Source organism: Chiroxiphia lanceolata, chromosome 8, assembly GCF_009829145.1.
Source record: "Chiroxiphia lanceolata isolate bChiLan1 chromosome 8, bChiLan1.pri, whole genome shotgun sequence".
Classification (NCBI taxonomy): Eukaryota; Metazoa; Chordata; class Aves; order Passeriformes; family Pipridae; genus Chiroxiphia; species Chiroxiphia lanceolata.
In genome coordinates, this window is record NC_045644.1 from 22,846,064 (window position 1) to 22,871,458 (window position 25,395).

The window sequence follows — 25,395 nt, forward strand, 5'->3', positions numbered from 1 at the left end:
AAGAGGAAGAGCTATTCAGCTGCCTGACAACCTTTGCCACGCCTTCTAGCAGGTATTGATGAGTACAAATGCGTATCAGTGTCAGCTTCAAATCCAAGATATTTGATGTTAAACTGGGTACTGTACCTCTAGCTGCCAACATTGTAACTGAGGACATCTTTATTGCAGGAAAGAAATGTAAAATAATAGGCAAGAATAAGCATGATATTTACCTGTGATAACTTTTCTGGATGGGTGCTGGAGACAAAATATGAGGCTGAATGAAGGCAAACTGAGAGTGAACTCAACTGTGGATCTATGACATTGGACTTCTCTTAACTGCTGAAAGCGATATGGATTCTTGTGAGAATACTCAAATATTAGAAAGAAAAGCCATTGAGAGAAGAAAATTGAAAGTGTAACACAAGTCCCTAAAGCATTATATGCACCTAAAGCACCAGCATGGGGGTGCCTGAGAAAGGTATGTAGAAACAGCTCTGATGTAAAGATGCAGACTGCACTGTTTGCTGATGAAGTTGTGGTTTATCCAGGAAGGGGAAGCAAAGAGGTGAAAATCTACTACTAATTCTGCTTTTTAAAATGCATTCATTCAAGGCAGTCTGACAACAGCATGGTGCGTGACAGACAGGAAAGCAACGTGCAACCCATGGTCAGCCAGAGAGAAAGTAGTAAGTGCCACAGAATGTTGTGCCCACCCCCAGGAAGTGAATGAAGAACTGCATGGATTTTGTTTTAAATGGAGCTGAACAGTAATCCCAGGAGATTTAAGAGCTGAGATCATGCAGTGGATACATATTTCACACCTGGAGATAGAGACATGCCTGAGATGAGCCAGGAACTGTATCTACAGGCCAGGCATGAATACCCAGTTGAAAGCATATATGGAACAGTGCAAGCTGTACAAAGAATATAGTGATTGACAAGAAACGCCTCATGGAATTCCAGCCCAGCCCTAGGAAAAGGTCAGAACAGACTTGTCAATTTCTAATGAAAGAAACTTAATGGCACAGTAGATTAATATCCCAGTTTTTGGAAGATGCACAGGCAAGAACAGTGATCAGAAAACTGAAGGTACAGGTTTTGAAATGTGTGATAACTCATTCACTGGGACCAAGTGAGAGGCTCCTGATACTCTTCATTTAAGCATTTGAAAAATTTGCTAACTTTAAAAACTTCTGCATAAGATTTATGTTTCTGAAAATACACAACACAATAGGAAGATGCCTTCAGCCTTGACAGCAGCCAGGAAACTGATGGCAGTGTTAGATGGATAGGAAGGGTGTTTGGTCTGGTTATTTTGAACCTCTTAAATGCTAAATATTCCCATGGTTTAAATAGATACTTCTAAGGAAACTAAGCAAGTGCAAAGGACCAAAACCCCAGAGGTTACTCTATGCAGGAAGGTATGTATGAAATTAGTCATTATTATGAAAAGTAACAACAAAAAAATTGTTACTGGATGCAGGATGTGAAATGAGAAAATAAGCAAGAAAAATGAAACTCAAGACACCTTACTGTGACTTGAATCAAAGATAGCACCAGGGAATCATAGACTGTTAGGCTAATGTAAGCAAGACAAAAAGTATGTGAAGTGTGTGATCAACACAGAGGATCAATATGGTCGATTCTTTTGAGTGCCCTCAATAGTAATAGAAAACAGGGAAAATTAACAGTACAGGGAGAACTTGGTGGCTTCAACATTGTCATTTGGTGGTGTTTTAGCTACTGCAGATTAGCCTGCCTGGCATCCGTTTGCTACCCTGGTGGAGTGTCAGTCGACTTTAGGTCCTGCGTCATCTCTGCTATTCCTGTGCAGATGTCCTGGATGCCTGACGAGCTCTCAAATGGCACCAGGCACCTGTGTGTTGGGCAGGAATCCTGGCCTTTGCTTTATGAAGCAACACGTTCTTGAAGGGCTACAACAGTGTGGTAATGGCCACAGCCAAGTATAGCGGCAATGAGCAAGTTGGACAAATCTTTAAACAGGTAAGCCTGTGCAATAATTATGTTCTGCTTGGGTCTTCTAAGGCTGGCTGTGGGCTGAGCCCTACAGCTTCCTGCCTTGGCCGAGAATGGATCACCTATGGGGAGCTGTGTTTCCCAGAGCAGATGGGAGCTGTCGGGTTCATAGTCGGAAATGATGAAAAGGGATACAACATGTAACAGCTCCCTTTGGGCAGGAGAGATTGGGGAGGGGGATAGGTGGGTCTCTCTAGCCAAAGAGAGGATATCACAGATAAAGATGCTTAAGGAGGATACTTTAGCAGGCAGTCAGGTGTCTACGTAAAACACCCAGAGGAGAAAGCAATTAAAAGACCTCTAGTTGATTAAAAAAAAAAAAAAAAGTTGAAGAAAATGCAGTTAGTCTGAGAATAAACTTAATCACCAAGGTGCCCTTGAAGTTTATCAGACCACCAAGAGGTGCAATATCCTAGACAGGCAATGAGTTCTCAGAAATACCCTTCATCTAATCTTTTTTTTATTATTTTTCCCTACCCTAGGACGATTGACGTGTTTTGGTTTGGTTTGGTTGAAAGACTGAACTAGCTTGCCAGAGGGAATTCAGAGGAAACCAGAACATTTTCCCAAAGAGAAGGTAAAGCCCAGCCACACCTTACAACATCAAATCTTTAATCGTGTACCTGCCTGTATAGCACCAGCAATATTCAGTGTTTCTGTAACATCATTCATACAAGAATTTCAAAGCACTTCATAAGCACTAATTAATCAAACCTCACAAACACACAGCAAGCAGCAACTTTGCCCACCAATGAAGTGTAATCACTTCTAAAATGGAACATGATGGAAGTTTGATATCTCATAACATGATGCAACAGGTCAAGGCAAGTAGAACAGGAGCAACTGAGGGCAGTACCCATCCTTAAACAGCTTTGCAGATACAGTGCTTCACTGGATATGCTTTGTGGAAATATTTGGTAAAAATATTTTTGTGAAAAAGCAGGTTTTGTATTGCACACAAAAGAACATCCATCTCTCTAGCCGGTGGCACCTGCAGTCCTAGAGATCATGAAATAAACCACTCCGATGTGATTCTTGACCCCCAGGTGCTGCCACCTGAGGTTCCCCAGGGAGAGAAGGAAGCGGTGTCAGAGCCTGCAGGGTTCTTCACCCAGACGGCGGTTGGGTACTGGAACAGGCTCCCCGGGGAAGTGGTCACAGCACCAAACCTGCCAGAGTTGGATGGTACTTTCAGGCACATGGTGTGACCCTTGGGGAGTTCTGTGCAGGACTAAGGGTTGAACTTGATGATCCTTATGGGTCCATTCCAACTCAGCATATTCTGTGATTCCTCTACGTTTTAAGGGACCACCTGGCACCTTTAGTACCTTACCCCTCCTCGATGGGTCTCTCAAAGCTATGATCCCCAGCTATAAAACCTGCTCCAGTGCAGAAGCCACAGGGCCTAAATTAGTGCCTTCTCTTGGCCCAGTCAAAGCTGTCAACGTTCCAGTTAACTACGATGAGAGAAAGATTGGGCTGGCTCAGTTTCTTTATATCTCTTTATATTTCTGCCAATCCAATCTTGAAGGGCGAACTAATTCAGATGTATATATGCTGCTAATACTCCTAACATGTGTCTTCCCAATTAAGCATATGTTGAACAACCTTCAGCTTTTCCTGTCTGTAGGCGAAACACCTCTGTGTTTTAGGTCTCCTGTCCCATCACTTCTCATCTCTTTTGGAAGCAAATGGGACAGGGACTTTTTTTTTTTTTTTTTTTTGACATCATGCAATAACATTATATCGTACGTGTGTAAAACAATGTGCAAACCATTAAGTAGAATAATGAAATGCTGGAAGTTAAAACAATAAGCTTGGATGATTTAAACCTTGCTACATTTTAAATGTGCAATATGTTTGCAAGAATGAAATTGGTCTTTGGGGCTGAATAAATAGTACAGATATCCAGCCCATTTTGGAAAGAACAAGTAATACCTAGGAACATAATTTAAACCAGTCTTGTAATTAGCTGGTCATTTCACATTACGAGAGTTCTGGTCTTGTAGTTTGGCTTTATAAATGACCCATATAGTCATCTTGTAATTATACATGATACGTTTAAAAAAACCCAACAAAACCCACCAAACTGTTTGGATGAGAATTTTTCCTTTGGCGGAAGAGTGAAGAGTAAATTATTTAGATGGATTATGTAACACACTCCCCATTAATATGCCATTGCAAACTTATTTAAAAACACAAGATCTGGAGGCTGCTTTAACCATACCTTCAGGTTATCATAATTTTTCCTGACTTCACTTCCTGATCATGAAGTAACAAAGTATTTTTAGTCAAAACTCATCTCTCTGTACTTCCACTGTACTTCTGCTAAATAATGAATATTACTGTGAATGCAAAAATATGGCTTTGTTCCTGATTATGGTATAAACTGTAGAAGCAGAAGGTCTGTTACAGAAGTTCAGTCAAACTTTTGCAGGACTGAATTGAGAACCTAGCAGGACTTTACATTTCCTTGGAAATTGTCTTCTGTCTGCAGCACACAGCATGAAAAGTTTCTGTCTTTCACACAGGGTCAGCCATGTACCATGCCGGTACTGAGATGGAAATCAGAACTGTCTTAAGGCTGTTATCAGTTACCATCATCTTCTTAACACCCTTTAGAAATCATTTTGGTTCCCTGAAATCAGGGAGAGTTTTTCCTAGTCACATTTCCCTTATAACTTCACTTGTGGCAGGTTAGTAAGTGATAAGCTGCAGAGGAAGGCATTGTAAAGATGCCATGTGGGGTTTTTTGTTTTTGTTTTTCAAATCAAGCATTCTACCAACAGAGCATGATGGTACAGGTACTTCATTAAACTGACTTTTTGTACACTTCAGTCTTGCTGATTGCTGGAAAGCAGCTACAGCAGAAAGTTGGGAGCTGGCCCCAAATTTGACTTCTATACAATTAAGTAAGGATTCTTTAGTAGGCTGAATTATATCCTCAATATCAGCATGTCTGCAAATAAAACACCTCAGTGAAATATTTTCTAGGGAGATTCTAGATTGTGAATCATGATGCTGTGTTGTGAAATTTGGGCTGCAGTAGCTGTCATTTAAAAGACTTTCTGAATGCATATATTTCAGTCCTCTAAATAGATCCTTTTTGCCAACCTAAAAATTAAGAAATTATTCTTTCTTTTATCTATGTTTTTTATTCTCTTGAGTTTACAGCTTTATTGAATGTACACTATTTATAGATTTCATGCAATAAAAAATACACTGTGTGTATCCACATACATATGCTAGAAATTAAAAGTCGGGGGGGGGGAGAAATGAAAAATTCATAGCCTTGGATGTTGAGAAAGTCAGACCTGCTATATCCCCTTGAAGTCACCTAGGTGAGACTTTTTGACATAATGGAAGCATCAATGAACTGCTCTTGATTAAAAGTTTGACAGGTTGACACTATCCCCCTGAACTGGAAGACTGGGGTTGAAAGAAAATTTTAATACAAACAGAATTTCATTAATACCACAGTTTGCTATAATGGGGGTCTTTTTTTCCCCCACTGTTATTTTTGCTTAGATGGTGTCATTACCTTTTAAAGGGGAAAGACACTCTGGTTAAGCTTTGTCTCAGAAACAATGTCATACTAATGGAATGGGAGCTTTCAAGTGAAATATAAAACAAACTGTCTGGAATTGTTCTGATTCTCCAGGCACAAACAAAACCAGTTTTAATAGGATGGTTCCTTTAAATGCAGGCTCTATTCATTGAGCCAACCCTTTTTTGTAGAGAGAGTGCGGGAATTCATTAAACAGTATAAAATAATCAATATAAACAGAATATCAGAATGGCCTTACATCTCCCAAGATCCAAAAATGTAGTGTCACTTCACTTTATTACCTTTTGAGAGCTTTTTTTCTCTAATGTGGTAACTGTTAGACTCTATCTACTCTGCTCAGTGTTAGGGCTGTCATGATGAAAGTGCATAAACAATATAAATAATAGTTTTTGGCACATGAAAGGAGCTCTGAGTGGATTGTTCTTTTGGAATCTAACTGTCAGGATTTTTGTTTGACTTTCAGGGATTTTTTATTATTATTTTTTATGTTTAATCCAAAAATTCTTATAATCTTAAATTGATTATTTGAAAAAACATCATTCTTTTAACATTTACATTGCAATTTAATATTTATAGCTTGATGCCAGGCAATTCTTATACAATTTAGTAAATATTTATTAAATCAGACATGTTCTTAAAGACTTATAGTTTTGTAACCACTCTCTAGTGCTAATACTCTTTGAAGCGGAATGTCAGCCTGCAAAAGTCAGTTTCTATATTGTCTCTCCAGTCCTTGTCTGCAGTGATCCTCCTTGACTTCTTTTCACTGCTGAATAGTTAAATAGTTTAAGTTCTTTCAGATCCTTGATATTATCAGGTTATATAACCTCCCACTCCATTCCCATTCATCATCTCTGCAATGTAATATTTTCACCTGGATTTTTGACTTCGTATTTGAGATTTGCACAGGTCTTTAAAGCTTTGATTGAACTCACAGCATCTCTCCTCATGATGCATTTTTAATTTCTCATTTACAGGGAAGTAAATTGAGTTACTGTGAGTTTACAGTCAATATTTTAATGATACCATTTAATTGTAAGTGTTGAGTTTTTAGATGCAGAGCTTGAGGCATATTTACCACGTTGATTGCAGACTCATTCTAACTCTTTTTTGAAGATAAGTGTTGAAGTACTGACTCACAGTGGAAAGCAGACAGTGTATATCTTCTCAGTTTGGAAACCTAAAACTAAGCCATCTAGATCAATGAATTTGATACAATGCTATAAACAGCTTATCCAGTCACCAACAGTCAGTAATAGAACTTGGGCATCTGCTTCACATTTTCCTGTTCTCCAACCATGCCATTCCTCTCTCCTTAAAGCATCAGTGACAGATTAAGTAAAGATGGACATGTGAGGAGTATGGGGAAGAGAATGTTGAAAACAAAGCAATTCAGAGCATTTTATCCTTTGTAGCCAAGTCAATGGCAGGTGTTCTATGTCCTATTACAGCCTTGATAGTGTGTTATGTTGCATCATTTCAGCATACTTTCTCTCAGACTGGATGACTAAATGTCAGTTCAGATAGCAGTTGTCCAATCCAAATGATCCACAGTTGGATGGCAGCAGGTGAACAGAAGACTGTCCAGTTCAGGAGCCTACCCTATCACTCCATTCGTGGAAGGCTACAGATAGTCCAGATTTTTTAGTGGAAGGAAGCAGATATAAACTAGAAAATATTTTCCTGTGATTTTACATTTCTTTTGTGATTGATTATGGGTCTACATGTGATGGAGAAAAGAGCTCTTCAGAATAAATATGAATAGTTCTGATTCTCTGTCTTCCCATTTATTGACACAAAATGGGCAATAGACAGCGTTTTATAAGCAAAAAATGTTTCACTATATTAGGAACCATTTCTTTGCTAAAACACCCATGAAATCAGCCTCTTGACATATTCCCCAGCAAGTTAATCTGATCGTGATTGGGTCTGAGTGAAATGGAAATGAGAAAATTCCAGGAGCATGTGAGCATACAAGCAGATTTTCAACCCATTCTAAACACAGGTTGGCTGAAGACATTACTTGTATAGGCCAGTAAATGAAAAGCTGAAGTGCATCTGAATGTAAAAGCCAAAATCAATTTGATTTTAAATGATTTTCAGCTGATTTTAAAAAGCAATGGTGTGGAACTTATGTGTAAGGTTAAAAGGCATCAATTGTATTCCTTACAGACTAAAGCAAGCTTATTTTTTCTCCTTTATTCAATTTGTTATTCTGTTTTATCCCACTACTCTTTTCAAGGACCTGTATATCACTTTACCAGTTTTAGTTGGAATTATTGGACCAACAATGCAAAGTATTTTTATACACAAAACTGAGCACCAGATGGGACTCCATGAATATTATATTATTCATGGCCAATGAATTAGAGATGCCTTAAAAAAGAAGTCTGCTGTGGCACCTCTTCAGCTTTATTCTAGCTGCAGGGTTCTTTTGCCTATTCCTTGAGTAAACCAATGAACTCTGATCAAAATCCCCTTTGGAAATAGCAGGAGCTCTTCCTGTTGAATTCAGTAGGCTGCTGGTCAGGCTGTGATTACCATTCATTTACTGAGCAAAATGGTCCTGCGATACAGGATCCATAATGAGTCTGAAGAAATCTGGATTCAATTTTTGTCCTTGTTTTGCCTAGTCTTGGCAATCTTGGGAAAAACATTTCTTCTCTCTCAGCTTTTGTTTCCTAAACTATAAAGTGAGAAAAAAAAAAAGGCCTTTATTTTTCATCTTTTGTTATCTGTCAATCTAAACTTTACTGGTTTTGTCTAGGGAATTTATTTTTATTGCATATGGAGCAGCAGCAACCCCTGCTTATCCTATTTGACAATCAGGATTTAGCTTCTTACAGTACTTGGAATATTGCACTGCTAATTAAATTGGAATTTCAGAAATATTTTGGTCAGTGACAAGAAACATAAGGTACCACAGCTCCTCAGATTGGATGGACGGACACTAGGCAGGGAATTCAAATTGTTCTAAGTGATTGCTATTTGTGCTTTCAAAAATGCTTCTCAAGGTAAGGACCCAGAATTGTGGTCAAACACAGGTTTAAATTGTGTGGAGAGTTATTCCACAATGGAGCTAGCAAGAATTTAAATGAGTTTAAATTGGAGCAGAATAGAGCTGGCTGAAATTTTTGCACAAATATCCACGATTAAGAATGGTGACAAATATGTCTGTGCTATTAATTATAAAATCTCGTATGATAAGGGATTCAAAAAACCCCTAATCTATTTGTCTGTCAGTATTTTAAATGAGGAGGAAACAAGCTGATTTCTGGGCCTTCTTTACATCGCTGTAAATTGAAGTAGAATTTTCTCCAGAAATTATAGTGTGTGTCACAAGATCATTTGTATCCACTCTTTCTATCCTCTCTGCATTCCACTCCTTATGGCTTCCTACCCTATGATTTAGTTTTCTGTTTGTATTTATAAGGGGATTTTATCACTAATATTTTTACACAGTGTAATTAAAAAGCAGCTCCTTATTGAATGCAAGGACTCTGAACTCAGTTCTCCATATTTGATAGACTACTTGTTAAGCAAAATGCTAAATCCTATGTATGAAAAGAGATTAAGACTTTCACAAAAGATAAATTTAAGTTAGACTCTTATTTATGCATTTATTTTTCAGTGAAATTGTTTAAGTTCTCAAAATTTGGAACCAACTTAAGTAACAGAAGGTCTGAAATCTCAGTCAATTCCCTTATCCCTTCACTTCCATTTAAAGATGCTTCATAGTACAAGATGTCAGGTTTCCAATCTAGGTATTTACTGTCTGTGCACTTTTTACTACAATTTTAAAGTATTCCTTGTTTTTAAAGCTTCTGTCTCTGCAATAGTAAAAACTTAGTGATATAAATAGGCTACTAAAATGGCCATTAGCTAATCCAGCTTACTTACAGTAATACAATTGCATGAGCACTTTCTTAATTTCCTTTCTGAAAACATTCAAACTATTCTGAAAAAAATATTTGTCAAGCTGAGTTTATTCAAGAACTTGATGCATAATCTTTTGTTGGTGTAAATATTATAAAGATTTTGTGCACTTGTATTTTTGTGTGCCAAAATACTGCTATTAAGTTGGTGAGCAGTTATAGGTGTACCTACACAAGTGCAAAAAGTTCTGGGACAATACTGAATACGAAGTGAATGATACGAATCTATAACAGGTTAACATCTTAAAAGGTATACCTTACCCTCAACTCAAAAAGACCCTATATACAAGATTTAGAAAAGGTACAAGCAGTGAGCAAGTTTCTGGAAAGATTTCCATATGAGAAGAGGTGAAACAAAATGGGCTTAGAAATACAGGTGTGAAGGCTGCAAAATTCCTCTTGATACCATCTTAAATTGTATGAAAAATTAATAGGGAATACTTAATCTCTGTTTCTTCAAATTGTTAATAGTGCTTAAACAAATAGAAGTGCTTTTTCACATAAAAATTATTAATAAACTGTGGACCTCTTTGCTGGAGTATATTATAAAAGATTAAGAAAGCAATTAGCTAGACTTGTGAAAGGTATTCTTGCCCATACAATTAAAAACCAAAATCCTTGCTATTGAAAATAAAGGTCTTAATACAGTCTCAGTTCAGGAAGTCTGGAAGAGCTGAATTACAGGATACATCCCATAGAAAGGAGCTCTCTGTGTTATATAATGCTGAAGCATTACTTTCGAGAAGTTTTTGGGTTTGTGCTTTTGTATTCCACAATGGAATTTGATGGAATGTAGGAAAATCTTACAGCAATGTTATACCCTGACAGTTGTTTCACTAATTTAAAGCTGTCACACAGACACACTGTATTAACATCAAATACAGTTTCTTTCATTTCCAAGTATGCTGGTAATGTACTCTCTCACTCTAGTACACAGCAACTTCTTTTCCTGTCCACATTTCATACCCCAGGTCATAACTTGTGTATTCTATAGCATAAATGTAGAGCATATAGCAAGTACTTAAAAGAAATGGTTCCATTCACATGGGCAAGGTTTTGAGCTTGACTCCCGGTAGCATATGCATGCACCTAGGTGCAAACGTGAAATAAAGCAAGAATGCCTAACCAGAGGCCTACAGGTCACTCTAAAATTATCAGAGTTTAGCCCTGGACTGTATTCATCTCAATAAGGGGTTGAAATCCACAGTAAGACCTAACATCCCAGAATTCAAGTCATCCATCTTATGTTGTGAAGCATGTTGGACCAGTGATGAGTTTTTTTTTCCCCTAGAGCTAGTCTGGCACATAAAGGATGAGAACATTAGACATTTGCTTCTTTTTATTGCAAAGTAGTAGCTGGTTTTTGACGGGACAAAAGTTGAGTCACTCTCAGGAGGATTGCACTACCAACCTACTCATTGCTATATGGTATTGTCTCAGCAATGCAGAGCCTGCTGTTATCCATTACTTTCGCTTCTCATAGAGCTGCTCTGGATTAGCCAGGCAGATCACTGGCTGCTTAGCATTTTCCACACTAGCAGCAGAAATAGTCAGTCCCTACAAGCCACTCACCTTGACAGAGACAGCTGCATGGTTTTTCCAAGTAGTATTTTTATTAGAGTTTGACTGTTACTGGAAGTGCTGACTGAGCCCATGGCTAGAACTCCCTATGGATTCACAGTGTGTTGCACATTTCAAGAAAGGAGAGGAACCTCAAGTTTTTCTTATCATCTCTGCATGAACTAGCATTGTCAGTCTGGGTATGCTTCATGAACCAACAGACTTCCATTATGCCAGGTCTCTGTGAATGGAGTTACTGCATGGCAGAGAATGGTGAAGGAAGCCAGTAAACTTTATTTTTTCTTGTTGGGTCTTCTAAAAGTAAGAAACTCAGTTTTTCAGGCTGACTTCCCCTTCCCCAGTCCACACACAGCCATTCCGATTAGCCCAGCCACTTTATTGAAACATTTCTTTCTACCAGCTACAGCAGCAAGAATATGTGAAAAGTTGTTGAGCTTATGTGTCAACGAGGGGAGGAGAAGAGAGCTCACCCACCAAAAGGTGACCAGTAGCCAGCTTGTTTGCTTCACCTTCAAGTCTCCTTTTACTGGATGGAAGCACCTGTAGAGCAAAAATCACTTGAAAGTGATAGCCTGGATAACCAGGACTCCTGAGCTTGGGGCTTTGAAAGGTGGGTGAGGGGAAAAGTTTGGGTGCATAAATAAGCTGAAAAAAATCCTCACTGTCAAATGAAATGTTCCTCTGCTTTATCACCATTATTTTTAGTGAGATTTTGCATTATGGTACCTTGAGTTTTAAATTAAATGTCAAATATAATTTGGCACTACAAAGAATGAATTATGTGACTGCCCTTAGAGAAAATCAGAAGGCTTAGCTCTGTGAGTTAAATTGGTATCTGCCTTATACTGAGCTGATGTGGGCTAATTGATTACGATCTGACAGGATACCATATTGCAAATTCAGCACAATCTCTTCCATTTAAAAAAAAATAGACCTAAGGTACCTTTAGGGAAAAGCAAAATATCTTCTGTAAAACAGAATTGGGAGAGAAAAGAGTATCTTCAAGGGCTCTCTTTTGCACTCATGGTTTAGGTTCCCCAGAAGCCCACACTTCTTAAGGGTACAATATGGGTGTTAATATGCCCCAGGTCACTTTGGAAGCAGGTTTGCAATCAAATTTCAGGTTCTTCTGGCATAATTTTAAAGAGCAGCAAAACATTTGCTCAGTTAGCTGACTAAATCTATCTCCATAAGAACTGAGATGACAAAGTGCCACTTTAGGTCATTAAAGGAGGGTAATACATTTTAATCAACAATTACATGAGGAAGGACAAACCAAATGCTATAGCAGTGGGTCATTTTATAAATTCAGTACTTGTGGCCCTCTAGCCTTTCAAAATGGATGATGTTATTTCCTGGAAACATCAGTCTTAAAAAACTATTGTCAAGTAAACAAGCCTTGTGTTTCTCACAGCCTTCATGTCTGTGTAGTCTGGGTTTAATTTTCTGTTAAGTACGGGTAGTGTTGGGGGGGGAGGACTAAGTCTGAAGTTCTAATGTAGTCAGGCTGGAATCTGTCACTCAGCTTATTGCATGTTGATGACTCAGTGCAGTTTCAGCTGTAAGCAGACCATGATTTATGGACACCAAGTGAACTCCTGCGGCAAAAACCAGCCATGAGATCAGAGCAGCAATAGGGCCCTTTTTTGGCAGGAGACAGCGCCTGCATTTTTCTCATTCATGCCAAACTGCTTTGCACGGCAATTAGCTCTGTCCTCATTTAGTCTCAAGTCCCAAAGGGTAATGAAAGTCATATATCATCTTCAAGGCTGCTAATTATCCAGCTCAGTTACAGGTAGGCTTTGTAACTGTGAGAAGGGTCTGTCTGCTTGATATTTATTGCTCTTCCAATAAGCAAGCAAAGGAGAAGGGGGGGAAAAAACTTTCTTGAAAGCTTGCCCATACCCCTTGCCTCAGATCCTTGACATACCTTCTGCAAATGTGCTAGTCAAAGGGGAAATGTCTTCATTCCACATATCCATTTTTCATGCTGTAACTAAACATTCAGCAAGAACAGAGCAAGTGCTTGAAACATGAGAGAACATACATTTGGAGTGAGCTTGTCTCTAGTTGTTTGCTTGTGGAAAGACAATCTTCTGAATAAACAGACATGAAAACAGGAAGAAGGGCAATAGGGAAGAATGAAGACCTTCTTTCTCCTCCTCTGCTCCTTTCTCCTTCCAGCCCTACAGCACACACCACAACACCATCTTGGGAAAATGATGGGGTTATAGAACTGTGTTTGTTCTACTGAAGATATACCAGAGAAGCCTAGAACACCATATTTGAACCCTCTCATCATCAACCCTGAAATACAGTAAAATTCAAATCTCTATCCAGAGTTTGGGCCCTACTGGCCTTTCTGTAACAGGCTGGACCAGATGCTTGACAATTTCAGTTATTTTGGAAGATGATATTAATAGAGCCGGGTCTTGCAGTTAGGAGCCATCATTTGCTCTTGTCAAAATATTGGCTAAATCAACAACTCCTTAGCTGAGTCCTTACTCTGCTAAGGAGTGAACTTCAACTTGGATGAAACACTTTAAAGTTTTGAAAAGGTTTGATTTGCTTTTGACTTATTTGTTTGATTTGTATTTTACCTCTTTATTTCACACTTATTTTGATCAGTAGGCCTGCAGATTGCGAGGTCCAAAACTGAGCAATCTGTTGCAGTGTGAACATGGAGATATCTCCAAATCCCAACAGCTAGTGAAGGAGTTGCCAAATGTCCTAACTGCCCACCAAAGTCTTATGCTCCACACGAAAAGCTTACAGAAAAGCTTTCTCCACTATTTCACATCGTCTGGGTGCTTTTTTTGTCACAGGTGGTAGTGGCTGCTAGGAAAAAAGCTACTGTGCCTATACAGGAAAGCAATTTTGCTATCTTCAGCACAGGGCACAGCAGTGCATACATTGTGCAGCTGACCTGTGTGTGTACACCATGCATGGACTGACATTGCATCTCAAGGCACGACGTTTGATCTCTCTGATATTGTGAAGGCTCCCATTTACTACAGGCTCCATTGTCTAAAAAATCCTTATGACAACCTTTTTGTGTAGAAAGGCAGCTGTCAAAGCAAGCAAATGGAAAGGGAGCTGGGGCAGAAGTAGTCTGTAAAGCTCAGCAAATAAAGAGCTTTGGCTGGCACTGACCTGTGGCTGGAGGTTCAATGAGCAGGAGGAGCAGAGGTGCTGCTCATCGTTTGTGCACCACGAGGGCAGTAGGTGACTATACTGGTAGAAGGCAGAGAAGAAAAGGACCTACTGCCCTAGTGGAGACAACACTGAGAATCAGAGAGTACACTGCTAGGTATATGGCTCTTTGGGTGGGGAGCTGAACTGCAGCACGGTGGGAGTTCTACAGCCTTTCAAGGCTTTGAACTGCCGTGTGGCATTGGGAGGGGCCCAGCAATGCCCTGGTGCCTCTGGGTATCTCTGCTGGATTCATCCAGGCCTGACTTTCATTTCTGTCAGCAGCAGGAAAGCACTTAGAGGGTGGGGATTTGAAAGAAGGAGAGGAAGTTCCTTATTTTTTTTTTTTTATATCTCCTCTTCCTATCTTTGCTAATGTGCAAAAATGGAGGATCAACTTCCATGATCAAACGTGATTTTATTTTTCACCGTGTTAAGAATGGCAGAATGTTTTGCATGGTTTTCTTCTTGGTCTAGAGGAAACACTAGAAAGCTGGATGAAATCCAAGCAGTTCAGATACCAGGATTCAGAGGCGCATTGCAAAGGAGTGGGTGCTCATCTGTCGTCATTGGCAGGTTCTCTTGAACTCAGCAGGACTCATCTGATTTATACTAGTCACGGGGGTGCCCTGCAAACCTTGAGTTATTTGTCTGCGTTGTCTTTGCCAAGTTTCCAAACCTGTTGACTTGAACTTTCAGTAGTTGCATTCCAAGTGCTCTCACCCCACCCTTCCTGGCAATAGGTATCCACGCAGCTCCTCGTGATGGCCGTGGGAACTGCTGTTGTATATCCTACTGCAGAACAGAGCTCTGGTGTCTGTAACCCGATGTCTTGCAGAATCAAAGCCTGTGGCACTGTGCCACTGGTGATGAGGTGAAGGGCAGTGAGCTGGATAGAAGTCGTCACTCAGGATCAGAGTGGTGATCTATCTAATCTGGTATCATGGAACTAATAATGGCCAGTGCTAACTGCAGTAGAGGAAACTGCCACTTTTTCTCATAGTATTTAATTCTTCTGGTATGGGTTTAGATTACTCTCTTTCCTCAATAGTGAGAATGTCTGTTTCTGAAAAAAAAAAAAGTTGACTTTGCACTACTCATTCTGTAGTTTCCTAGACTTGTCTTTTTACACCTCTTAAAGTTTTTCTGCTTTCTTCCTTGTGTATTTAGCAGACGTTGGGGGATGGATAACAGAAGAATAAAACGTTAAAGGCTTCATCCAAATTCTGCTGAAGCCACTAGCATATTGCCTTTTCCATTCTACCATTTGGTTTAGATCTGCCTCCTAAGCCAGCTTTTCATGTAATGCTAATTAGCATGACACCAATATTAAATATAGTTTTGGAAGTAGTAGTCTCTGAGATGAAGATGAAAGTAATTAAAAATGAATGTTCAAGCCTCACAGTTCCTTGTCCATAGAACTTCTATTACAATTTCATTCAATTGGTTTAATTTTTCCATTTGTTGTCTGACCTCTTGAAACAAACATTTCTCTGACATCTCTTTCCCTTTGTATTATCAATGACCATGATATCATAAATGCAGGTATCCCAAATGCTAATTATTTATCAGTAATTGGATTTGTTGTTGTGTGGCAAATAACATGGGAATCTGTTGTTTCCTTTCTTCACCAAAAAGGGGTGATGCTCGGGTGTAGTTTTGTATCAGCCATGGCTAATCTCCTTCTAAACTTCAAAAAGGTAGTGAAAGGGTGTGTGTCCCCTGTCCTTGTGTTGTGTCAGCAGCAGCACACATCCAGCTGTGCAGATGCACTGGGGACTGGATCTGGCTGACTGCTGAGGCCTGCAACTCCATGTGGTGACACAAAGCGTGGAGGACAGACAGGTGAGGTCATGGAAAGGAAGGTTTGTCCCTTTCAGTAGTACTTCAAAGTTCAACTAGATGAAGCTGACCATGAAATCACATCCTTACTGTAGCTGCATCTATACCCTTTCCATTTTGACCCCAGTTTGTTAGATGGTTTCTTCAGCAAATGAGAAGAAAAAAGAAACATTTAGACATCCTTAATGTGTATAGAAACATGCAAAATAAAAAAGCCCAATCCATTGAAGTGATTAAAGTCTTCCCTGTAAATACTTCTGTTGTTTTACATTCCCAGTATGCCAGAATGGTGCTGCTGCAAGTGGAAACTAAAAGACTGTTCTTGGCAGTTGTGTGCTTTGGATTTGTCACATAGAAGGATTTTCTGAAAAGATAAGCTGAAGGAGTGTTTCTAGGCAGGATTTTAATTTGAAAATAGGCTACGGAAGGGGAGCCTGAGAAACATGTAACAGTCAAAGTCTTTGATCAAGTTCTACCTCAGACCTCTTGTCATTGCTGCATGGACCCTTCACAAGATTCAACTGCTCTCCAAGTATCTAACCACAGTCTAAAAAGAAATCTGCTGTAAAATAATTTTAATGTTTCCTTTCAGATGCAGCACAAAAAAAAAGATTGGGGGAAACTCTGTTTATGGTAATTGAACTGTGCATTTTCAAAGTTGTTCTCGAGTGTGAGTTAACTGCTATGGAATCTTGCTCTGCTTATTCCTTATGGCAAACTGTTGTAATAAGCCTACATGTTGAACAGTTTGGACTGCAAGAGAACTCCAGACATCTCTTGGTGAATTTTTTTGTAGTGGGGGGACCCTGACTGACTCCCTTCCCAGTTGTTGTTGTGCAGGGTTGTTTTCCCCCTTCTTAACTGCGCTGTCCCAGAAGCATTACCATGTTTGCTAGTGGGCAGCAGTGGGTCCATCCTGGAGCCAGCTGGTATTGGCTTTGTCAGACACAGGGGAAGCTTCTAGCAGCTTCTCACAGAAGCCTCCCCCACTACCAAAACCTTACCATGCAAAACAAATACATCCTTAACCATAACTGTGTAAAAATTCAAACAGAGAATTCAGGTATTCAAATTTTTTTTACTAAAATTTCTCTGTGTATAAAATTGTCAGGAAGGAATAGGCATGTTGTGTATTTTGTCATCCTTTAAATCTTATTTTTATGGAGAAATGACTAAAGAATGGGCTGTACAAAGTACCAGTCAATACATGTGATAAGGGAAACATGCAAAAGAGAGGTCTGAAGTGTGAGATATGGACATGAGATTATTACTTCTTATGATGAAGAGATTTAGTTTTTTAACTGTGCTCAACAGTTAATGTATTGCTTCTCATCCTTTTGTAACAGGCAATCATTAAAAATTTGACCTGTTCCAACAGGGAACACATCAATTGGGTCTCATCTGATAAATGTTAAGCTCATTGTCAGGACTACCAAACCTTTGGCATGTGTATGTGAGGAAGGAATGTTTTATGCAATCTCTTCTTATGTGTTCTGCTCTGTATATGTTCTTGTACTATGGTCATCTCTCTAATATCATATACATGTCATTCCACTTTACAATAAAGCAAACGAAGATGCACTATGAGCATAGAACAAAAGATTCTAAGGTTTTCAGTGTAACTTATTGTTACTGTTTTCAGTGTTACTTCTTACTTCGTAAAGAAGTCTTGAAAAGCCCACAAGAAATTCCATCTCTTGTGCAGATGAACTCTGACCTTTCTATGGAGTGTCCTTTTGGGGTAGAGGGCTGTAATTAATGATTATGGTCTTCATTTTGGATATATACATAAGTATGCTGGAAAAATAAAAACCCCCTATTTTTATATTAGTTTGAAATTTTATGAAAAATCATTGTAGATACTTTGTAGCACAAAACAAAGGTAGCTTGGTCACAGTACTACTGATGAAACATACAGATGCACCCTTTTATGGGAAGTTACCTCTTGTGAACTCCCTTGAGAATCTAATAAGCAATACACAGTAGCTGGCTAGAATCAGTAAAACAATGCGTTTATTCTATGGTAATTTTTTAATTCTGAGTTTTTAAGGGAATAATGGAAGGCTCTTTTTCAAATTAAATATTGTGTGTCTTGGTCAGATAGGCTACCTGTTGTTCATGGTTCTCTTTCTTATTCCAAGAGAATCACCATCCCTGGACTCCTCCACTGCAACTCAGAGAGAGTCCTGGCACGCCTGAGCCTTTTTTGCTTTGAGAACACTGGCGGAATAAAGGTGGTGAGTAAAGACCAAATGTATTCTTGCTGTTTGAGAAAACTTCCCAAATATGCAAGACTTTTTTCTAGTAAGTAAGGAGTTATTTTGTAATTGCTGTTTTGTTTTGCTCAGACTGTTTGAGGTTATTCCTATCAAGACTCATAGTGATTCTTTACCTGGCAATACCACAAAAGTAAGTGTGGCCATGCATAATTCTTACCTAATCGTGTTTCTAGGATATATCTCCTTATGATTAATTAACAGGCTTATTAGGCAAGAAAGAAAGTTTTTTATTTACTAACACAGTAAACAAACTCGCAACATACCAATGTTTAGTGAACTGTCAGTGATAGTGGTTGTTTTCAGATTCAAAAATCATCACATTGAGTAATTATATTCAGAAGCGATCCTTTTTTTCCTATCTTGCTTCATATAGCTGGACTCATGTTATATGGATTTCAGTCTTCGAGCCAAGGCAGCCATTCAGTTGTCCTCATTCAAACTGAAACAGATTTTCTTCTAAGTCCATTGCAGTATTTGCTCATTCTAGGCTATTTCAATATCATTGTTAAACGAGCAAGGGAACAGCTCTTCCTCTAGTTGATTTTGGAAGCTGTACCATAATATCATAGGTTTGGCCTGGCTACTAGGAGCAGAGATTGGAATATCCACGAGTTCCAGTGTCTCTGCAGTATAGTAACTAGCACCTGATTTGGGGCAGGGCTCAGTTATGGCTTGTGGTAGATAGCGGTCCAAGAAGAGAGCAAGAATTGTAGGAGCTCTTCCAGCTTTCATGGCTTCCTGAGTGCACTCCTACCACCCTGACTTCTGCTTCCCCACTTCTCAACACCTCATATATCTGTGTCCCAGCTGAGATTCACTGGCAGAGGAAAGCAATCAGAGCTTGCCTTTCAGCTTTCCACATAGTTCCCAGGGGCCTATGTGCCTTACAGGCAAAAACATTTTGTGCTTATTGCCAATACAGATATTTTCCTCCTATTTATGGGTATGTCAACACTGAAAGTGCTGAGACACACAGGCTGGTGCAGCATGAGGAGGTCTGGAACCAAGAATGGTGGGAAGGACAGTGGATGTATCCATGCCTGCTTTCTAGAACGCTGATTGGTCTAAGAAACATCGTGGTTGTGCAAACACAGTTAAACCACCTCTAAATCTGAGCTCTTATCTCTGCACATCATCACGTGGACTAACCATTCAATCTGCATCCTGGAGTCAGATCCTGAAGTCCTCAGTGAGGGAAAATTCTCATTGGAGTCTGGCAGAAGGAACATATCATTCTGTTCAAAAACACTGAATATGCAATAGCAGCTGTGAGTTGTCAAATCCAGCATAGGATTATACCCCACATCATATGCTTCAGCACTTTATACAGACTATGTTTAAATTAATTTTTAATTAGCTCATTATACAGATAGAAGATCTGCTCATCTCAAGTTTTATAACCACAACTTTGCCTGCAGGTCTCTCTATCAGACAGTTGGATGATGCCAGCACCCAACTTCAGCTGGAAGTGCTCAAACCCTGCAGCAATGAGACTAATATTAAAAGCCCTGATAGTATCAGGCACCACACTTCATTATATCACGACTCAATTCCATCTTCATGCCCAGCCTTCTTATGTACTATAAAGAGCTTGTGGAGGGTGGAGGTTTATGACAGCTGGAAAACCTACATCATGGAAAGCCAAAGATATCTGACTGTGCATAATGGTGCTACCCAGAACCTCAGTACAGGTTTGGATGATTAAGTGCAAGTTAAGCTCACCCAAAGTGATTCATATGAATTGTTGGTCCAGAGATCTCAAACCATAGATCTCCCTCTTCTGGTTGGAGAAGATTTTGTAGACATACGTGCTTGACATAATGTGATGGTGCCACTTGCCTGTAATAGTATTACCTGCTTTGGAGACACCAACTTTCCTCTGTTTCAAATCTGTCCCCTATTGTGAAATACACTGTAGATGTACATAGCTTGAAGCATGAATAGAAGTGGCTGAGAAAAGTCTAAATTTATGGACCTGGAATGAAGGTACTTCATTCCATTTGGGTTTGCATAGGAAATACATTGCACAGTGAGGAACAGGCCACAGATCACTTGAGGTCCAAGTATCATCCTTACCTCCCTGGTACCTGCATGTTAACAGTTTCTTCATTAAATGTTTTTAGTTGCATTAACATATTCTCCTTGGACTTTTTAAACTACTCCAGTGTAAAAAGCTGACCACAGTTATAATGAAATTATTCATAAAATTTGTTTTGTCTTTTCTTTTTTTTTTCTTCCATTTGCTATCAGAGATGCCCTCAAAAACTAATTTCCATGAGATCAGGAGCTGGACATTTTATATGTTTCAGTATGACTTTTTAAGGATAGCTACACTGCAGGAGGATAGTTTCACACTGGTCAAACAGAAGCAAAGGCTGTCAACTTAACTTGACACAAACTGTAAACTTGAGTCAAAAATTCTTGTGAAAAGGTGTATGATTTGTTCTTTATGGTACAGCAAATCTTTCTAGAAGGATATTCATTCTCAATTTAGTTTCTGTGAAATCCTGTTCTTGGCCCATGTGGAACCACAATACACTTCAGTAACGAGAGGTTATCCCGCTGCAAAGACTCCTTAAACTATTGTCCAGCCATTCACACCTCTGGAATTTCATAATAAATCGAATCAACTGAACACATGGGGGGGTTAGACAATGAACAGATCTGAATGAGTGGTGAAACCAATGACTCATCTCAGTCTCTAATTTCATTCCTGTTCAGATTGTTTATCTACGAAGAACAGGGCAGGGAATGTGTGAGGATATATGTGCTGTTTATTTAGAGCTGTAGTAGAAAGTTAATTCCTAAGAAGCTCTGTTCCAAAGCAGAGACAGAGAGAAACTGATTTGCTATAAGGCTGTAATGAATTTATTTATTTTAATGACATTCCTTGTCTTTTATGTGTAACAAAAGAAGATACTGACTTTCTTCAAAGTCCATCTGTTTGAGATCCTTCATTGTTATTGATTTCCATTCAACTCCTTCCAGCTTCTCTATGAGTTAATGGCATTCAAGGGCCAAAGCTTTGTGATATATTTGCTGTGGTTTTATCAATGCTGTACAAAGCCTCATCTCTTTTCTAGTTCCTGGTTGTGGTGAGCCTGAGGATGGAAAACTAAGCAGCACTGAAGAATTTCAATATCCTATTTCACTCCAAACGCACATTAAATTTGCTATTCACTTTGAAGTCAGCAGAAAAGCCCTGACTGACATCAACTGAGTATCTGGATCTGTGTTTCTGACAATATTACTGCTTGTCTGGTGTAGCAGTCCCTGTGGCCTCTGAGAGTGAAAAGTAGCTGAGGCACTTTCTCAGAGGTTGGAAATACTAAGAGCCCAGATAATTCACCCTGTAACTAGCCTGGCATCCCTTTCCCCTGTTCTTTTCAACTTGTTCTGTTAGTACCACTGCCACTGTGTCATAGTCTGTGCTGAATTGTCAGTAAGCATATAAATGGAGGGATGGAGGTAACTGTTGGGCATGAAAGGGGAAGTAAGTACGTATTTTGTTTGCCCAAGAGTGGGAATGTGTTCTCAATGAACTTGGCTATTTCTCTGAATATAGATGTTGCAGAGAATTTTCTGTAAGAGTCAAGCATCCTGCCTCCAAAAATAACTTTTGCCTGATCTTTCAAAACCCTTTGCAAGGTACCTTGCCAGTTATATGTTGCTGAGCAGGAAGGTTGAGAGGATTATTTCAGCTGTGGCAATCAGTTTACACCTTCAACCACAAGATCGGATTACTTTTGGTATTTAATTTTGAAATATTTCCCCCAGATGTACTGTACCTTTGCATGTTTCCCGGATGAATTTCATTCTGTTAGTTCCTGCTCTTATTTCTAAGCTTTCTCAGGTCCTCTCTGTTATTTCTTTGTCTTTGCTTATGTTTGCAACACTTCCTAAGTTAGCATCTTCTGCAAATATTTGCTATATCAACTTTTTATATGACCTGATAAATGGTTTTAAAATACTACTGAAATATTAAAAACTTGGGTTTAACACAGTCTTTGCAAATTTCCCGAGGGGCAGTTCCCTCAAATCATTTGTTCTTGGTGGGGTTTGTACATGGTTAGTATACTCTGTGGATGTACAAAAGGCTACTCAATAGAAATTGCTTATGTCAATTAATGCTTTCTTTACTCTGAAAGAATTAGTCTACAGATATCTCAAAAGTGTGAAACAGCAGAAATAGAGCATGGGGATATGGTTGTGCAATGGAACACGTAAGTTTTCTATGTGAAACCTCTAGGAAAAATGAATTTAAAGCTGTCATAAACATGCCTCATGTCATAGGTGAAAAAATAAAGACTACAGTAGGGAAAGAAGACTGAGATAGTCCAGACAAACCTGATAGTTCTTTTAAGGAGCAGGAATAGTGAAAGAAGTAGTAAAAAGAAAGAGGTTCAAGGGCAGTGTTTTGTAGTGCTCTAAAATAGTGGTTTGAATTTGATTTATAAGTGGAAACCAAGTAGCTGAGAAAGAAAAGCATGAAAAGAGAAAAAATACTTGAAATGACCATTTAAAAAAAATGGAGTAAGAAAGCCATGAAACCAAGAAAAAAAGAGATGTGTTGATGTAGCTGAGGCAGCAGATGACTAATGTATGAACTCTGAGCAGTAGAACAAAGAAAAGCCTGAATTTTTAAAGTTTTTAGACCCAGTTTTATGCTAGCATCTAAACAAATATAGTTGAGTATTTTAGGTGACTTTCCATTAAATGATTTACTAATGTCTAATGTATCATACATACATAGATGATTTTTTTTTAAATTTAGCTGTTTGGCAGTTTAGTAAGAGTATAGCAAGTTCCTTATTCAATCTCTTTTTTACTGCTTCATACAGCCTTGTGATTCTTGCAGATTATTTTTTCCTGTGCTTGTTTGACTTCAGTGGAGATTCCTTACTGGGCTTGCACATCTCTGTGTTGCTTGTTCTTCTTTACCTTTTGTGATTGCCTGTATTCTTACTACAGAAAAAAGAACATAATGAGATACTTTGTTTACTGTTTTTCTTTTTACACAAGTTGTCTCTTACATTTAAAGAGGAACTTTTTATTTAGTGATTTTTACAGTATTATTTAATAGCTGTATCTCCACTACAGTGGATTGTATTTTTCAATTACTACCACTTCTGTTTTAGATACTTTATTAGGCCTAATTGTGAACCAGGTGCTAGGTGCTGAGCAAAAGCAAAGAGAAAAAGTACGAGTTTTGCCCCAGTGACTTTGCAGCTTATGGACTGTTGGGCTGTTCTGGTGTTTGGAACTGATAACATTATATTTTGAGCAGTGTTAGTGTTTTAAAACGCACTCTTCACCAAACTGGAGATTTTAATAAATATGCTTTGGAAGAACGAACCTGGAGAGGTTAGCTGGGTTTCCTGATTGTGTTTTTTAGCCAAAATCTAGTTTCCAACACCAGAGGAAAGTGATGGTTAGATAGTATTTAAACCAAAAATGATACTGTTTGTAAAAGAGCTTGTCATAAGGCCCGAAGCTTTTTGTATGGGATATTCAGCATTCACATAATCAAACTTCAGGAATCTAGCCTGTGTGTGTGTGAGCTAGGTGTTCAGGCTCTTCATATACTACACCTTCATCGTGCTCTGGAAGTTCCTCTTTCACATGAATCCTCATAGCCTAGGGACCTTTAGGAAGACAGTATCACTCTCCCATTGTAGCCACACTGCAGAGGTCTGCACAGTCAGAGTCTCAGTAGTGAACAATTATGGGTTTTTTTAAGAGTTATGTCACTCAATCTAGGACAACTGTCTACATATGAAGTCACAGCTATGCTTAGGAATCAGTGAGGGGGCAGTGGGCAAAGGAGATCACCTTGTCTTTTACACAGAATAGAATCTACATTGAAGAGGATCAAATCAGGAGCTCGTCTGTAAATGAAAGACCTGTCTTCACTAGGCTACAGTACAGTGGAAAAAAAAATAAAGGCTCAGTGCAATTTTCTGGTAACCTCACTCATTAGGCAATTTTAATAAAGCTGTAATAAGCTCCCTTCAAGCCAGACCTTGGGTAAGGCCTTAGAAATGCTCAGCTGCCATGTGGCTTGTAACAAATATCACGAAGTATTGATTTATTCCATAACTACTCCCTGCCATGTGTTATGTAAATAACGACGTTTGATAGAGTGTGTGGTTCTCTGTGCTGTAATGCATAGGTCCTGGGGAGGTCTTGAGTCAAAAGATGAAAGGCCAACTGTCTCCAGTTGTCCTCGGGATGTGTGCATGACACTGCAGCTGCACACACACACACACACCAAACCCTTCCCTTCTGAGTGCATTTAATAATTATAATTTTAATATTTTATCTGGTTCTGATCTGGGCAGGTATAATCTTCTAATTACATAACTTTGAATTTTCTCATGCTGTCTCCATCTTTAACAGTTAGTAATTCTGCACTGGAAAAACTAAATTCACGGTGCTTTCACTGCATATGCTTACAGATTTAAGCTAGAAAAAAACATACAGTCTGAAAACACCACTAATCGTACTTCAGCTTGTAGGTTGCAGAGCAGCCTCATTCTGTTTTCCCACAGCCAAGTGAAGGCCTCAAGGCCAAAATGTCACCTCAGATTTCTTTTGATCTCAACTTATATTTTATTAACCCTTTTAACTTCACTGAGGGTGTGCAAGGAAACATGTATATTCCCTTTCATATAAACCCAGCATTGTCCTTACATCTTGCGTGCAAATGTATGGACAGTTTTTCATACAAAGGATTATTTAGATGTAATCTATATGCCTTGTGAGTTACAGATAAGAAGGGGTGGGCAGCATTTATGCTGCAATGTTTATGATTTATTTCCCTTTTATTTTCTCTCTTTAACTCCATCCAAAATATTTCTGAGAGTCTAAGTGAAATATAATACTAGAAGCCTTTAATGGCACCTTTTCATCTCACAATTGCAGTGTGCTTTTCATGGCTTAATTAAATTTTACAGCATGCCTTTCAGGTGAGTGTAAT

The 25,395-nt window shown here is 38.9% G+C and overlaps 1 long non-coding RNA gene across 1 annotated transcript in view; it reads left to right on the forward strand.

Annotated features, from left to right (window-relative positions):
* Window positions 1-2,506: 2,506 nt before the first annotated feature.
* The window catches only part of LOC116790227, a 92,769-nt gene continuing 69,880 nt past the window's right edge, over window positions 2,507-25,395 (forward strand). The window contains exon 1 of the long non-coding RNA XR_004358293.1: window positions 2,507-2,596. This is a non-coding gene — a long non-coding RNA (uncharacterized LOC116790227). The remainder of the gene's footprint in view (window positions 2,597-25,395) is intronic.